This window comes from Haplochromis burtoni, unplaced genomic scaffold, assembly GCF_018398535.1.
Source record: "Haplochromis burtoni strain Fernald_Lab_line unplaced genomic scaffold, NCSU_Asbu1 Contig_175, whole genome shotgun sequence".
NCBI lineage: Eukaryota > Metazoa > Chordata > Actinopteri > Cichliformes > Cichlidae > Haplochromis > Haplochromis burtoni.
Genome location: NW_024582536.1, coordinates 527,870 through 545,198, shown reverse-complemented (window position 1 = coordinate 545,198; position 17,329 = coordinate 527,870). Strand labels below are relative to the sequence as shown.

The following is a 17,329-nucleotide window of genomic DNA, read 5'->3' as shown; positions in this document are numbered from 1 at the left end:
TGTAACTTCTGTCGGTGCTGTGCTTTTTTGGAAATCGAATTTCCCAGAGGAACCCACCCGAGGGATTAATAAAGTTCTATCTAATCTAATCTAATCTAATCTAAACTTTAAACTTTAATCGAACAGGAGCGCTACAAAGGAGTAACTGTACAGGTATTATTAGCTAAAGAAAGCTGTGAACAAGCTGACGTCATGACTCGTGCACATTTTAACCTGGTGATCTCTGGGGACCAACACACCCAAGTGTCGGTGTTAGAGGAAGTGCAACATTTAGCACAAAAGTTCTTGTAATCAAGACTTTACTAGTCACTGAGTTATGTCCGGCTGATGTTCACGAAGCAGTTGGCCAGATGACATCGTGGACACTGGCACAAGTTTCACTTATTGTTTTATTTTTAAATGTAGCCAAACTAAACAGGAATGCTTGGATCCACTGATTCAGACACATCACAGACACGATGAACCAGGAAGAATGGAAATGTGGAAGCCCGAAGTTCCATCTCACCGCAGGCACAGCTAAAGGTTACGTTAACCGATGCTACAATTGCTCTTGATTGCTTTGAGATTTGTGCTGATTGAGTTCCCAAATTGAGTAATTACATTCACATATCAAGTTTAGCTGACACTGAGCAACTCGAAGTGAACGTGACATTTTCCAGATTTCCTTTATTTATTTATTTTTTGTTCCACATGTTTTTATTTTATTTGAAGAAAGATTTCTTGACTGCTTTTCTCCCTTATTGGTAAGTCACACAACTATAAACTTCACTTCCCATGTGTGCTTGCATGACAGAGCACAGGTGGGCTTTATTTGATCTCAATAAAGGCTCTGAGACAAACATTTGCAATGATGAAGATTTATTTACCGAAAGCTTGACTGAATTCACTGGAATTAAACAGGAAGCAATAACAAAAGGGCCCGGCTCTTTAATGAACAACACTGAGTAATGTAACCTTAATATAAAGAATTTCAGACACACAGCTGGATTGCAGTATTATTCTTGCCAGGTCTCTCTTGGAAATGAGATTTTTAATCTCAATGAGATTTTTACCTGGATAAATAAAGTATTAATAATTCTGTAAAGAGGTGCTGGATAAGGCTAATTGCTGCTTATCTGTTTCCTGTGACACTTCCAGCTCCAGAGAGACTACAGCAAACATTCTGCTCCTATCACATCTGTACAGAGGCTCCATCTGGCTACCAAAGCTACCCGGGGATTGTTTCTTTGTCTTGCTTTCAGCCCAGCATTAGAGAGCTCCATCTCTGGTGTCAATCAATACAACTGCAGCTCTAAGCCCACCACTAGCAGCTCTGCTGTCCCTGTGTCCCACACCATCTTCCTTTCCATCTGTCTGCACAGATCCCTGAGGTCCCTCCTGGCTTCCAGACGGAGCCAGACATGGTCCAACATCAATCAATATTTCTGCAGGGCTGTGCTGATGAGCAGAGCTCAGAGGGTTTCTTTTTCTTTTCTTTTTTTTACATCGGATCAGAGCCAGGTGACATTTCTGAGAAATTTCTGGGAATGGAATGAAAACTCCTAATGGGAAATGGCTTTTAAAATAGTATCAGTTGTTTTGCATGTTTCAGCTCATTAGCTGCTAATTGGAGACATACTCTTTTACATGAGTGACTAACATTAGATTTTACTTTAGCTTCTTATCTTTTAAGCCCTAATTGTTTCCCATTTATTTAAGCAGGATAAAATTTGGTTTGCAAAGATTACAAAGTTACCTGACGGCTTTAATTCAGTGAATAAGATTTCACCAAGCGATAATCTGACTGAGATATCTCAATAAATATATGATGAAATGTTTACATTCCTTTGATATTTGACCTGAATCTGACCTCAGTCACGAGTGCCAAGCCTTACAGAGCAAAACAGAGAATTTACTGATGGATTCTTAAATTGCCGCCTTCAGGGGTTTTGTGCAAGGAGGTCAAAGTTTTGTGTCTCTTCGGTCATATTACAAGACTTAGAGGGCGGCTCAGTCCATCAGGAGTGAGGACAGAAGCTGTCTGATATAAAAATCCTTTCAATGCTTCACCCCTCCTGCCTCTGCACCCAGAATCGAGGGTAATAACTCCTCGCTGCTTTCTGGAGACTTTTCTGTGATGTTTATGATCCCCTTTACCAGCTAGGCCTGAGTGCACAGGAAAAGCATAAAACCTTCTCCAGAATTAGCTTTAACATCTTGCCGTAAATACGACGCACAAAGAGAGAGGAAGATTCCCTGAGACGTTTAAAGGAGGCAGTGAGTTCACAAGCAAAAGATGAAGTCACTTGAAGTACTTGCATCAAGTAACAGCACATCGCCACATGTGGGTCATGTGACTTTGGTGAACAATCTCCTGCCTGGCTTCATCCAGAGCTCGAACTGTAAAAAAGGAAACTGTGGTTGTGACCTTAAAATGGCATCAGAAACGGGACTCTCTGAGTAGCAGTAAAAGCAGCTTCGGGCTGATCTCGAACAACAACTGCATCCATTTCTAACACTCATAGCAGAGCTGCAGACTCAGACATCCAGCCCAGCCTTGTTTTTCTCCGTCTGTCTGGCTGCCCAGCTCGGCTAAACTGACTTGCTCAGCTTTGGATCTAAGTGACCCCCGTCACCGGCGTGTCTGCGGCTCGCAGCCAAACGCCAGTGGAGTGAAATTTGACGTGGCGGGCGTTTGCTGTCTTCAGCCACAACAGTGAGACAGCGAGAGTGAGGGAGAGGGAGGGGGCAGCCCTGGAGTGAGTGGTGCTGGGTGCCAGGCTAGACATGGAGGCAGGACAAAGTTGACTCTCAACTCCAGCTAACCCCGAGAAGAGCCGGGGGGGTGGGGGTGAGAGCACCAGCGAGGATGCGTGTGTGTGGGGGGGGGCACCCAGAGTCTGGAGTTTCTAGAATAAGAGCCAAATTATTGAATTAAAGACATGATCACGCAGCATCATTACAAATACATTTTAATTAGATTAGTTATAATCAGACTGTTTATTTGATGGTTGTTGTTAAAGCTACATCTAGTATATGATTACATTACATTGTATTAATTAATTATTTTTGAATAAAACACTAAAAAAACAAAGCAGAATACTTTATTTAATCTAATATTTAACTGAATTCCTTTATATTTTATTCTTTTTTGCAAAATAAGTTCATAGTTACATGCATGTAATCCAACACATGGCAAAATATGCAAGTAAATTCAATAAACGTTCATATTTATAAAAATAAAATTAAGTCAGCAAGTGTGTTATTTGTTGATGAGCAATAAACACCAGGAAAATATTGGGAAATAAACAATAAATTATTTAATAAATGTAAATAAATTGTGAATAAACTATTTCTGCTTTAAAAGCTTCAGATGTGGTGAGACAAACCACAAATATGTACAGTGCTGTAAAAATTCTTCACTTCCACCTTGGATGCATTAAAAACACACACATCTCCACCAGCTTACCGACGTCTCACACATCCAACACATTGCTGAGGATTTCAGACAGGCCTTTGATTACGTCTCGCACTTCAGGAAAAAAAAAATCCGGCGAGAGATATTCTTGTAATTTTCTTCTCGTCATCAGTTTGTCTCTCGATGATGGGAGCTGACAGAACTGGGACCGCGGCGCTCGCGCGAAGAGGCCGAACACCTCCGAGTCTTCACTCTGTTGTACCGTCTCATTATTTTCAGACTCCGTCCCTCGACTGTTTAAGATTCACGCCAGGAACGGCGTTTGGTTTGGTTTCCAAGACTCGGCGGGCCTTAAAGGTTTAAAGGAAAAAAGAGAGCGACGGGGAGGAAGGAAGGAAATGCTGACGGCCTGTGACGGCTGTTCGTCATCCACAGTTCTGAATAAAGTTGGTACTTTTATATCTCAGGTTTCCTGCGAATGTCAGTCTGTGTGCTTCCTTTATTTCTCCTTTGTTTCTCTAATAACTGCCCGTTATTTAAATGCATCACAGTGTTCGTTAACGCTACTTTCAACAGAAATTTCAATTCAAACAGTTTCCATGTTAACATCACTATGCTAACATGCCTTAAATGCACCAGCATGCCTCTGCTTACTGTGTTCAGCATCATCGATAAGAAGAAGGATCCGTTTCATTTTGCTGCAGAAACTGTAAGACACACGAAAAACATCAACAGTGAGGATCTGCTGGGGCCCGGTCAGTGAGCAAGCTTAGATTTTCTGCTTTCCGTCAGATAAACACAACTCTGACTGCAGACACATTTGAGCCAGTTGTAGATGCTTCACAGTTAAACGATCTCAGCTACTGGCTGATAATAGTTTGAGATGCTAACAGTTGGTGCTTAAAGGTACTGCTTTATGAGCATTCAGGAGAAGAATGAACATCATCAGAATCCTTAAGTTTATTTTTAATTAACGAGGCAGACGCGTCCTCGTCTGGCTGTAGAACAGTTTTCTTATTTTTTTTCTTAGTTTATCGCCTCTGAAAACACACAGAAGCAGCTGTGGTATTATCACAACTTTGCACGTGCAGCAACCGGACATCAGCGCGCTGAATCCTCCTTTGGGTTCTTTGCTGGCTGGGTGCTGAGGCAGGAAGCCAATTTATAGGTGAGGGACACATGAAACTAACGGGCACATCAAACACCTTTCAGCTGGTTCTCTTTTAGGCCATTTTTAGTTGTCAAGTTTTTCCTGGCTTATAGATTTTTAGCCATCAGAGCAGCAGCGTTTCTTAAAAACAGCTGGACCTCTGTGAAGAGCTGGTGTCACACTCTTCTCTTTTGCAGTCTGACATGAATGAAAGGCCAGATTATTTTTTTACCTTTTCACACTACACAGCAGATTGTGCTCAGTTGCACTTGTGGGCTAAAACAAGATGGCTGCTGCAGACAGAGCTGTGAACGTCTATTACCGAGTTCACACTGGCCTGTAAGTCACACTGAATATCTGAATCTGGAAATTCCTGCAGTTAATAACTGACTCTTGCACAGAAAATCAGAAATGCTTCTGATATCAGTCACAGTCTTTAAATCAGGAATGTGACACTTTCTGATTTCCCCAGGATTTGCTGTGTCTGTTGTTTACAAACCTGAAGCCAGAGAGGGAAAAAATGACTTGCTTTCCATGGCAGAGTTATTATTATATAACAAAGCGACATCTCTATATAAATGTGCCCATTTGGCTGATACAGGTGTTAATAGAGCTGGAAATACCTTCACAATGCACTGTCCCTCTTTCATAGCAATTACTTAACAATAACAGGTGCCGCTTTTCTAGCCAAGCCTAAAGTGAAATTGTTGGGCTATTAAAATCCCATAGCTCTGAAAATGTTATCGCCGTCTGCTCCACTTTTAGAATCAACTCGGTCTGCTCTACAGATAAGAGGACAGGTCGTTGGAAGAAATATGGCCGCACTGGTCCTTTATCTGCCCTCGCCAAATGATTCTACATCCACAAGGACGCCCGAGTGAGTGAGTGGATTTGGGATTCAGCAGAGAGCGAGCCGAGACGGCCGAGTTCATTCCTGCCCCGTCGGGGTACATATCAGATAACGTTGTCGCTTTTGGTTTGATCTGTAATTTCCTGGAAGACGAGGAGCGATGTGACAGATGGCGCTCACGGTGAAAGAGCTGCCGAGGACGAGGACATGTTGGGGTGCCGTCAAACCTCCAGCGAGACTGGAGAGCGGGCAGGGACACGAGGAGGGGCCGGCCGTCGCTTCTACTTCTATTTTCCTGCATTTTCGCTGCAAAAAATCCCCTGAATGCAAGACAAGAAGACCCCGGAGGTCAAAGAGTTTAGCATTTGTTGAATCACATTAATGTATATTTTGGAGCCTCGCTCCTGCCAGCTCACATCAGATGTTTCTGCTGCTTTCTTTAATAATCAATTAAAGGAACATGCAGTTTTTGTAAGAAAGACCTAAAAATCACAGATTTATCCCCAGCTCTCTGTTGGTGCTTTAAAACTGGCAGCACTTTATATTAAGGTAAACCTACTCACCATCAACTCTTTGTCTGTTTGCAGATTAATCACATGTTATTAGCTTTTCATTTGTCGTGTATTACTCCCTTTTTTGCGCAACCCTGTTCTACGAGAAGCAGGTCATCAACTTAAGCATTTCCCCTCTAGTTTCTTATAATTACTGTGTAATGTTACCAAGTTAGGAAACTGCTGAGCATGAATCACAATCATAATGTGTTACTTGCTGAGGGGTTTGTGCGGTCAGGGTGGTGGGAGGGCTCGAGCCAATCCCAGCTGTGATAGAGGCAGCGTGCACCGTGGACAGGCTGCCAATCTGCTGCTGGGCTAACACCGAGAGGCAGACGAGCATTCACACCAACAGCCAAGTCAGAATCACCAATCACCATTTACACTTAGCAAGTTAGCACTTTCATATGATTTCAGTCAATATTACTATAAAAACATCTGAGCTGATAAATGCAGCGTGCACAGAATCCTTTTTCATTTCTGACTTGTGTCTAATCTTTTCATCTACACTACTCTGTTTTACGGTTTTATCTGCAGCTAACCCTAGCATTATCTGATGTTTTTGCTGAAACTGCACCAACTAAAAAATAATAACGCAATGTTAAATGTCAACAAAAATTAAATGTGAAAAGATTTATCCATAGACCAGAAGTCTGTACAGCGATCAGCATAAAAGTAACCTAATTTTCATCTACAATTATGATGATTTAATTCCCAACCAAGCAGATAAAACACACAGATGACATGACAGATGTGTCAGCAGTGGGGCGTAGCAGAGCTACGAGTCATTTCTTCTCATCACAACATCTTTTGCAAAACCACCACGTCCAACTGCTGTGCTGCAATTCAGCAGCATAAATAAATGGCACCAAAATAAACTTTAAGCACAAGTTTACAGTCATTTGATACACATTCATGCTTCCTTTAACAGGAAATTGAAACATCTGACTTCCTCATTCCTGACAGGCCAGAGGACCACACTGATGGACATCGAGCGCCTATCGAACGGAGGCAGCGCGGCCACACGAAGATTCTCCTCATGTTTAAAAGTTCCTACTGTGAGGAAGCAACTATTCCTGCTTTCAGTGCAGCTCGTGGACTCGTTATGGAGTCAAACTCTCAGCCAACACTTAGCATTTATACCTCCACACTGTTGTGAGCTGGTGTGTAAAACAACATAAAAAACTGGCTGTTAATGGTGGCTGCTGTCCAAGAAATCCACTTCTCTGTTTTGCACTCGTACAAAAGAAAAACTATGAGCTGTCATCTGCAACAGCTGTTCTAGTGTTATAAATAGAAAACAGAACATTTAGCATTTCTTTTGTAATTATAACACAGTGGCATTAAACTAAGGGTTCACAAACACTAGCACACTAATGAAGTCCGCAGCAGTGCTGTAATAAATGTTAACTCTGTGCCATTTGCCTTTTATTTATTTATAGCCTTGAATAGAGAATTGGACAGGATATGCCGGGCCAAAGGGAGTGAGGCGCTTCAACAAGTGGCCTAAAATACGCACGGTGACACTGCAGTTACATTTTGTCAATGTCAAACTCCTTTTATGGTGATTTCTGGGGTTTTAATAGGTGGCATTGGGCTGTATTGTACGGTTGTCTTGCAGATGAAAGAAACCACAAATGAATGTTCCAATGGAAAAGATTAAAGATTAGCAGTGGTGGGGCTAGCAGCAGAAATAGTAGCAGTCAGGGTGAGATCTCATCACTGCCCAACAGGAAACGCTCAATATAACATCGAGTGGGAGTGATTATGGTTAACTGGGTGATGGGTTAGGGGGGATATTTAAAATACTGTATGCAGCAGGTGTCAGCTTAGATTTCAGGTGAGCTGTAAAAACAGGACCTTGATGTTTTAGGTAGACTACCGTGATCAAAGGGGGATGGGATACAGCACAGGATGCAGATAAAAAACATGCAGCTGACTCAAGCTGACTGCCTGAACTCTTGATCACTTTTAAAAAAATAATATATTTGTGAACTGCGTGAATACTGACACAGGCTTTCAAATCAAATGGGACTCTATGGGGGATTTGCTTTCTTCTTTTAGAGTCAGCCTCAAGTGGACATTAGTGGAACTGCACCTTTTGGTACTTCTGTCCGCAGGCTGCTGTAAGGATAAACCACAAAACCCACCACATTAATGCAATTAAATGCAAATGATATCACACGCAACTAAATATATCCTTGAGGTTTCAGTTCACTGTAGTCACGGTAACTAAAACATACTTCCAACCTGCAAAGAAGTTGTCATCTTGCACTTCCTTAAAAATGTAACCCAAGCTGCGTTCAAAGATAGACACAGTGTTGTGCAACACGTAACCAAATGATTTCAGCTTATTTTGAGTGCTAAAATCACATTTTTATTAAGCTGGGTTAATGTAATTACACCATCTTTTCTGAATGTCTGCTAACGGTAAAGCAGACGTTACTCTTATTCTGTCGTGTTTAGAGATGCAGAGAACGAGAACATGGGCCCAGTGTGTTTTTACCTCTCAGACCCAGCTGTGTTGAAATGTTTTTCTTTCCTTCTTTGCAGTACGAGCAGTAGAGACAGTAGTATCAGCAGTGGAGACTCAACCTGCAGCTGTACCCATTACACAGCTTCTCGTACACACACACACAGTTGTTCATATGTGCTACACAGCTGCAGCCTCCCATTGTTCTGCTTTATCTCCGCTCCCTTAAGTTAACCAGCCTGTTTCTCCATTACACACAGCATGATGCCTTAATTAAGACTGATGCAGGATTGTGTGAAAGTGATCCTGCTGATCACATGACCAAACAATGAAATAAAAAATAAATAAAAATCATATAAAGAGAGACGGACCCTCTAAGACCTGCAAATTCATGTAGACACAATGTCCCTCACCCCCTCATTATCAGTCCCTTAGTCCGTCAGGTACACTGCAAGTATGTGGACACACACTGATAATCACCTATGACTCATCGTCCGCTTACTTTTGCACAAGTACACGATGTGTGTAACACAGACAGGGGTGTGTGAGGTATCATTGCTTCGTGTCTGCTCTCCTCTCCGTAACGTATTCACAGTCACACACTAAGCAGCAGACAGCGGCGGTAACCGATGAGTCACCATCCTAACTTCTCATCAGGCTGCCGTTTGTCTCCATCCGGCAAAGATGAATGAACAGAGTCGGGGATGAATTTATGTCAGCCAATCAACAGCCAGACAGCATGATCGTGGCTCAAGAGTTGGGAGTTCGCCTTGTAATCGGAAGGTTGCCCGTTCGAGCCCTGGCTTGGGCAGTCTCGGTCGTTGTGTCCTTGGGCAAGACACTTCACCCATTGCCTACTGGTGGTGGTCAGAGGGCCCGGTGGCGCCAGTGTCGGGGAGCCTCGCCTCTGTCAGTGCGCCCCAGGGTGGCTGTGGCTGCAATGTAGCTGCCATCACCAGTGTGTGAATGGGTGGATGACTGAATATGTAAAGCGCTTTGTGGTCCTTAGGGACTAGTAAAGCGCTATACAAATACAGGCCATTTACCATTACTACAAGACCCCCATTACCATGGTGATCCTGCAACACCACTCATGAGGAGGTTGCAGTAGCAAACACAAAACGAGGAGTGCAAAGCTATGAGTATTCAGAATATTTTTACCGGTGCAAATGACTGGAAATCTTTACATTTAAATTAGCTGTGGGACTTTCTTATGTTCACAGGGAGGGGGGGGATCTTCTTACAGGGAACCTGCCGTAGTGAGCTGCCGTGTTTTCACATGAGTCCAGATGAGCCAAGGCAGTGTCCAGAATACCAGAATATGATGGAAAACACAGCAGGATTAAACATGCCTCAGGTCTAGATTGTTTTATGTTAAACTGATGACCAACATCTCATTAAGGCTTGGAAAGGTAGAAGTAAAGGAGGAGGAGTCAGTCAGTTTCAGTCTACAACTTCACTGCTAGATGTCACAAAGTCTTACGTACTTGTCCTTTAAGCACTGATCACCAATTATTGGGAAAATTACAGAAACCAACCTCGTGTCTGAGATGTTTTCTGTGAATCCAATCTGATTGTAAATCTTAATAAAGGTAATATTTCTCTCAAAAACACCCTCACCTGTAATAAGAGTCATTCAAAGGACTAGAAGTATTCCCAGTCACATTTCAACCAATCAAAATGCTCCATATATCATTTTTTTTATTCAATTTGATTCAATTAATTTTATTTATAGAGCACCAAATCACAACAACAATCACCTCAAAGAGCTTTATATTGTAAGGTAGACCCTACAATGATACATACAGAGAAAACCCAACAATCACATGACCCCCTGTGAGCAGCACTTTGGCAACAGTGGGAAGGAAAAACTCCCTTTTAACAGAAAGAAATAGCATTCTCCTATTTAAATATCTTTAAATGTTTTGTTTTATTACATTGCTGGTGCAACATCAGCACATGAAAGCTCATTATTGAGTGTCACAGACAGAAACAACACGAGAGTGTAATGAAGACAGATCACCCCAAACATAAAGCAGTGTCTGGGTCACTGTGTAGGACTGTATAGCTGAAATGAACATCTGTATTAAGAGTTTCTACATCACCTGACGTGGTCAGGGTCTCCTTTTACTTGTATTGTCAGATGGAGGCACTTTTAACAGCACATCTACAACACAAGCAAACACATCACCTAGGTGATGCGGGTCCAGCTCTCTTTTCATGTAGAGGAAGTGATGATTTGTTTCCAAGTGCCTCCGTTGTACATTAGCACTCTGGCCGAGGGCTAACATCCTCAGCCAACAACAAACACTTCCCAGAGCTTGTCTGCTGACATTTTAAGCAAACTGTCAGCTTAGGTAACTATTCATGGTGTGTTCCACACAAAAAAGCAATCAGAGCATTTAATGTGTCACCCTGTAATAAATCCCACCATCCTGAGACTATAATATCAGAATCGATGGGATTCATTTTGAAAAAGGCGTTTTAAACCATCTATTCCTCATCACAAATGTCATTATTGTCTGTTTGAATTTATACTGAGGCCGTGTTTGCAAACGTGCAGAAATAATTAATGACGAGATGAAAACAAATGCTATAAAATCTCTATATGTTAATTATGGAATATCAGTGGATATGATGTGAACATGCTCATCCATATTCTTAAATTCTAATCTCACGCAGAGTTTCGTAAACCCACTCTGATGATTAACCCCAGCCGCCCACCCACCAAGACCAATTACACTCGCTCCCTATCTGCTATCGCCTTTGAAGCATCAAACTGTAAATCTTCCCATCACTGGGCAAGAGTGGAAAAGACAGTGAGTCAGATTAGAAATGGAAATTGTCTCTGCATTCATCAGTGATTTCCTACAAACTGCTGCTACAGTAAACTGTTGTTTGATTACGGCAACAATTACAATCACAGTTATTTTGGCCACGGCTGAGATCACAGTTAACGGGACTGTTTGTGGACTGACTGGGTTTATTGAACGCATCTCTTTAACTGTTACCCTTGAAATTTGATTGTAATTCATCTGAAATAGGAATGGAAATAAAGAAAGAAATGAAGTAAACACCAACAGGGTCAGAGCACTGTTAGGAAACGCAGAGCAGAACAGTGCGAACGTTATCTTCATTATCTTCCTTTAATAATTGTTAAAGGAGGAAAATGTCAATGAAATCTGAATTAGACTAATTTTACAACCCCAGGTGTGACGCGCCCTCGCTGCACACCTTTACTTGCTGTGTCAGGTAAACGGTTGATTTCAGCAGTAAGTCAACACAAGCAAAAAACTCCCACAGACTGCAGATTCCTGTATGTTGACTTCAGCTTTTGGTGGGCTCAGAGCTGTAAGACTGAATGTCTATGAATGTTCTAACTATCTGTTGCTACAGTGCATGCACTGTGCAGGTGACAGTTTGCCAGAAAATCATTAAAATTGTCCAACAAAACCTTCTTTAAGCAAATAATGCTGTTTGTCATTTCTGCATTGGTTTCATTGTGATTTCAGGTGAAGTAATTATCATAATTAATCATTACGATACCCGATTAATCAGTTATTTCAGCACATCGCTGCAGCACAGTCCAATTCCGATACAGCACCACCACAACTGAGGCGCCATTCACACACAAACCGTCATCCGCACACACAATCCACAGCGTCACATCACCGAGAAACGGAGGGGAAAAAAACACACAGACAACCCAAAATACACGCGCACAGACACACAACCCCTCATCGTCACATTTTAATCGTTTATTGTCTTTTTTTTTTTCACGCAAATAAACAACTAAACCAAAACCCGAAAGACTGTCCTCCTCCTCTCCATCCTATTGATACGCAAGGTGGCATCTCTCCCATCCACACCCTACACCTAATGCGCATGCGTGCCGCGGCAAACAAAGGACCAGGCAATTAACCGGCGGGGTACGGCTAATAAAGTTTGACTCGCCGCGTAAGCAAACGGATAAATTCGAGCAGCGGCAGAAACAAGAAGACGAGTGAAAAGATGAACTCTGTGTTTGTGCGGGAGAGAATGCAGCTTAGATTCTCCATCAGCCACCCCCACCCTCCTCCTTTTCATCCTCCTCCTCATCAACATCATCCCACAGAGGCTCCTCAACCCCCCATCCCTCCTCCATACTCCTTCTGAGTGCAATAAAACGAGAATATGAGATCAATAATTCATCTGAATCATGACACGGACTGATGTGGTTAGAGAGTGCATGTGATAAGAGTCACTGAGTGCGTGCATGTGCGCGCGTGCGTGTCGCATTCAGGCAGAACGGTGTCACACCTCCACAAAGACAAAGAGGTGGGGCGAGCAGAAGAGCACTCTTCTTATTTCTGGATGTTCAACTGTTTACTGGCTGCAAATTATGAGGGGGGCACCCCCACCCCACCCCCGAGCCCCAAATCCCCCCTCCCCTCTGCGGTGCGGAGCAGTCTGTGGAAATTATATAATCATAAACGATATCAAAGCAATCAATAAATAATAAAGAGCACGCTGCTCGATCGCACTTTGAGCGCTGTCGAGGTGATTTTTGCTTTTTTCCCTCAATAAAAGTGAGAAAAACGAGACCGTGCCTGAGCGCGTGCTCTCCCAGACTGTACACACCCCTTTTTAAACTCGTGCACATTTTGTCGCCTGGAAAAGAAAAAGCGAAAAAAAGAGCACAGAAGAAAACAGAATTTTACAGTTTCCTAATTTCTCCCTTTTTAAAAAATATTTGATTTCCTTCTTTTTTCACGACATCTCCACGTCCTTTGTCTCATCCCCTGCACTCGCTCCGCGCGGCTGTCCAAACGGAGAGATGGGAAAAGACAAAAGGAATAAAGAAAATAAAAGAGCCACGAGCATGTGAGCGGCTCCGTGGGGCAGTAAAAGAGGAGAGTGGGGCGATGGAGCAGCTCTTACCGTGTGCACTGAAGTTCCGACACGTTCTCTGCGCTCCTGGCAGCTTCAAGCAGCGGCTGCTGGATTTTTTTGCGGCTTCTCCTGCGCGCCCAGCGGCTTGTGCCTGCTACACGGTACGGCTCCGCGGCGATCCTCCGCCTGCGCGCACACGCATCTGAACGCACGTGCACGCGCGAGCGGTGTGCACTCAGAGCAGCAGCGTGAAGAAAACGTACCTGTTCCTAACGACTCGCTTTATTAAAGCTCTGTGGTGCACGCGTCTTTATTTTCATTTATTTCTTTAGGATCATAAAACACTTAATGCTGCTTTATGATCATTTTATCTCTGCTGTGCTGCTGCATATGTGTGACCGAGCGGTGTCTCCAAACGTGAAGCTCATTTTTTTCAATCCTTCACACAAAATGATTCATTTTATTTTATTTATGCATTTAGTAAAAAAAAAATTACTCTGATATTGTTAGGAACGGAAATTTCTCTCTGCGCTTCTTTTAGTTGCAATACTTCATTCTTGCGCTCCGTCTTTCGTCAGTCGTTGCTTTAGAGCGCCCCCTGCTGTTCACTTTATTCACGTGTTTCCGAGGACTTGTTGGTAGGCGGGACGCACCTGTTGATTCACAGACTGAAGAAACTGTCATCTGTTTATTGGAGCAGATTTTACAAAATAAAAACGAAAAACAAAAAAAACAACCTCAACTTGTTTCACATTTTAGGAAAAACTGTTGACTCCAAAAAATGTTTACCCGCTTCTCAATGCTCCACTGTTTATGTTTTAATGTTTAATCTCTGAGAGCTTCAGAAATAGTAAGTCATTGTGTTTATCTGTATGTGTTTACATCTGTTTAAGTACAGCAGAAAGGTTTGGTGAATGTGTAATAACCATATTTTCTCCACGGCATTACCTAAAGTTTGACACTAGATGGCAATGTTTGCAAAGAGTTGATGCGCCACATAAAACCAGAGCTAAAAAGTTAGTTCATGTCAAATAAAAGGAGAGGGACGTTTATGTTGTAAAGCTATTAGTTTCTCTTCAGAGACTTGCTCTCCTCTCTGTCACAGGGGAATCTCATCCTTGTCAGTGTCGACAGCAGGGCTGTCACGTCACAGTCTTTGCAGGTGAACTTATGAGCTTTAACAAAAGGCTTTGAAAAGTTTTAGTTTTTGACTCCTTGAATCATTTGAATTCAGGATTTTCATGTGAACTGTTCAAAGTAATCCTTCTTAAAAAAAAAATAATTAAAGAACAATAGTAATTAGTGGTTGTAACATTCGCCTTATCTGTGAAAGATCATAGATTCAAGAGTGGTCACAAGCTTCTCTACCTGTAAGGCAGCAGCTAAAAGTATGTTTCTATTAAAGAAAAACTCTTATTTATCGTACAATTGGCCTTGGTGCAGCTCCTCAGTTCATTGTTCTTCTGTGACCAACAGGCTTTTAGTGCTTCTCTCTGTAAGCCAACTTTTCTCTGATTGGCTGCTTCTCATAAGCAGAGAGTCAGAGTTGTTTGCCCGAAAAGATCATATTAAGCAGATCACATGTCACTGGCATCATGCCGAGTGTTTGGCTCACAAGGATTACTTGACTTTATTCTGACCTAATTTATTTGAAAGTAGTTGTGATGGTTAATGTGAGCATCCATCACTGAACTGTATAAATGTCACAGAGAAAAAGGAAAACCACAATAAGTCCATTTAAGTGCATTTTAATATGCACAACTTAAATGTGTTGTTGTTGCCTCTGCAATGTCACACTGAGACTCAGCAGTTTGTTATCAACATTTCAGCTCCTCCAAAGGGATTCCCATGGTGAAGACCAACAAAGTGCAGCCCCCTCCCCTCCCTCTGGCAGGAAGTGTATTGGGATTAGGGAGAGGTCAGTTTGTTCTGGGAGATGCAGTGACCTGACTTACCCGGCTGTACCTGACCCCTGCACAGAGCTGCTGATAAATCTTGCATGTTCTCAGATGATCCCACTGCCTATGAACTACAAGTGACCCTTCACATCCCATAGTCCTTCCTTTCTTTCCCAACATTATCACATACCACCAACAGGAGGGCAGTTTTAAGGTGGCCTGCACCTTTTGTACATGTACGAACTCTTTCAGAGTCTTTTGTGAGGAATAAAAGAGTATCTATTCTGAGCATCCTTTAAAAAACAACTGGGTCCAGCCAACACTGAGTGCAAGACAAAGAATGCCAGACTGAAACATCGCCAGCAGCAAAGCCAAATTCATCAGGGTCAGGTCCACAAAGGTAAAGGTAGTTGCATCTAGGCATCACGGTTTTTCACTCCTGACTTTTAATTTGAATGCCACATGGCTACCATCTTCTGCTCCTGTGCCACAAGGGGTCACCACAGCAGGTAGGTAGGAATTGTGTCTCTGACAGGAATCGAACCAGCAACCTTTCATGTATGACATAAAGCATGTTTAGCAAATGGCTAAAATCCTACCCAACCCTAAACCTACACCTAAACAATTTCCTGGCAACTTGGTGAATGTCAGGAGGTTAAAACTCTTTATTTGCATCATTTTGTTTTAATCTCCTCGGTTATAAAATTACCGCACATGTAAACAACTCGAGAACAGACCTGCAGTTCATAACGATGCATTTGATGATGAGAGGACCAATAAACAGCAGTTTGACAGTATTTGGCTTCCTGTGCCAGTTTTTTCATTTGCAGATGAATCATCCACTCGAGTGCACTTCCACACCTTATCATCTGGGGCCGAGCAGCTGCTCATTGGTGCACAGTGAACTGGAAGATTAACTGAAGTAAAGATATGGCCTGAGGTTAGAAGAAGAAATGCTTTCAAACATCAGAGTCGAGTTCAAAAGGAGCTTTGAAGCATTTGGTTTTGATGATGTGGTGAAGATGAGTCACGACAGTCAAACCGCAGTTAACAGCATTATTTAAGCATTAATTATACAGCACACAGTTTCCTGAATGTTGTTTAAAAACATGATAGAAAATGCTACACGAACTCCTTTTTCTTTCTCAACCCAAATAATAACTGGGGAATATTAAATTCACCCAAACAAGCACTGAGCTTTATGTGATGTATAAGAGTCCACTTCTTCAGAGTCAGTGAAGCTAACATAGAACTTCTGAGATAGACTCATTAGAGAACCTAGAGGAAAATTTGTGATTATGTTTTACACTGAAATGTGGAGACTGAAATAGTCGTTTTGTCCACATATTTAGGGTTCAAACAGATTAAAACAAAGCCATCAAATCAAACATTTTCAGCCTGTTATGGCTACAGCAAACCTTTAAGTTACAAAATAATGGGGGAAAATTAATTTGCAATCTCTGCTTTTGAAAAGGGCTCGGTCTTTAAAACAAACCTGCCAAAGAACTCTTACTGTTCCAAAGCGTTTGCGGGACCTCTGCCTCTTTATGAGGGCTTATTGGTAATAATCAGGCTCGTCACGACCTGCCCGGACTGAAAGAGTTTGCTGCATCATAATTTGCTGGTAAGCAGTTAAGATTAGATTTAGCCTTCGGTATAATCACGAGGAGGTGGAGACAAGCTTGACTGAAAGTAATTATCAAACCCTGTCTCTTTTTCTCCTCCTCTCTCCTTTCTTATTTACTCTCAAGTCCTTCAGAAGTTTCAGGAATCCTCGGAGGAGACTAGTGGTTCTTAAGGCGGTTCCATGTCTGTTTGATGAGGCTTTATGGTTATTAATGGGGGGGATTAGGAGTCACTGAGGCTAGTTTAATAAGATCCAACCTTTTTTTGGTTAACCAAGGCAAAGTGGTCCTTCACATAATACAGCAGTTTGTGTTTTGTGGCCTAAAGTGTGTAAATGTAAGAATATTGATAAAGGTTGGGATTAAAAATTTCATAAATAAAACTGTGTTTACTAAAGATTTCCTCAAAGCACCTTGTACCGTATGTGTGATCGTACCAGGCCAGATAAAAGTTAACCCGGCAACGCAAGTGCATCGTATTTCAGAATCAGAATCAGAATACTTTATTGATCC

The 17,329-nt window shown here is 42.2% G+C and overlaps 1 protein-coding gene across 1 annotated transcript in view; it reads right to left on the bottom strand.

Annotated features, from left to right (window-relative positions):
- Nucleotides 1–13,500, bottom strand: part of basp1 (brain abundant, membrane attached signal protein 1) — a 50,358-nt gene extending 36,858 nt beyond the window's left edge. Inside the window, exon 1 of the mRNA XM_005934088.3 lies at nucleotides 13,342–13,500. The gene's annotated coding sequence lies outside the window, so the exon portion shown is untranslated. The remainder of the gene's footprint in view (nucleotides 1–13,341) is intronic.
- Nucleotides 13,501–17,329: the final 3,829 nt, after the last annotated feature.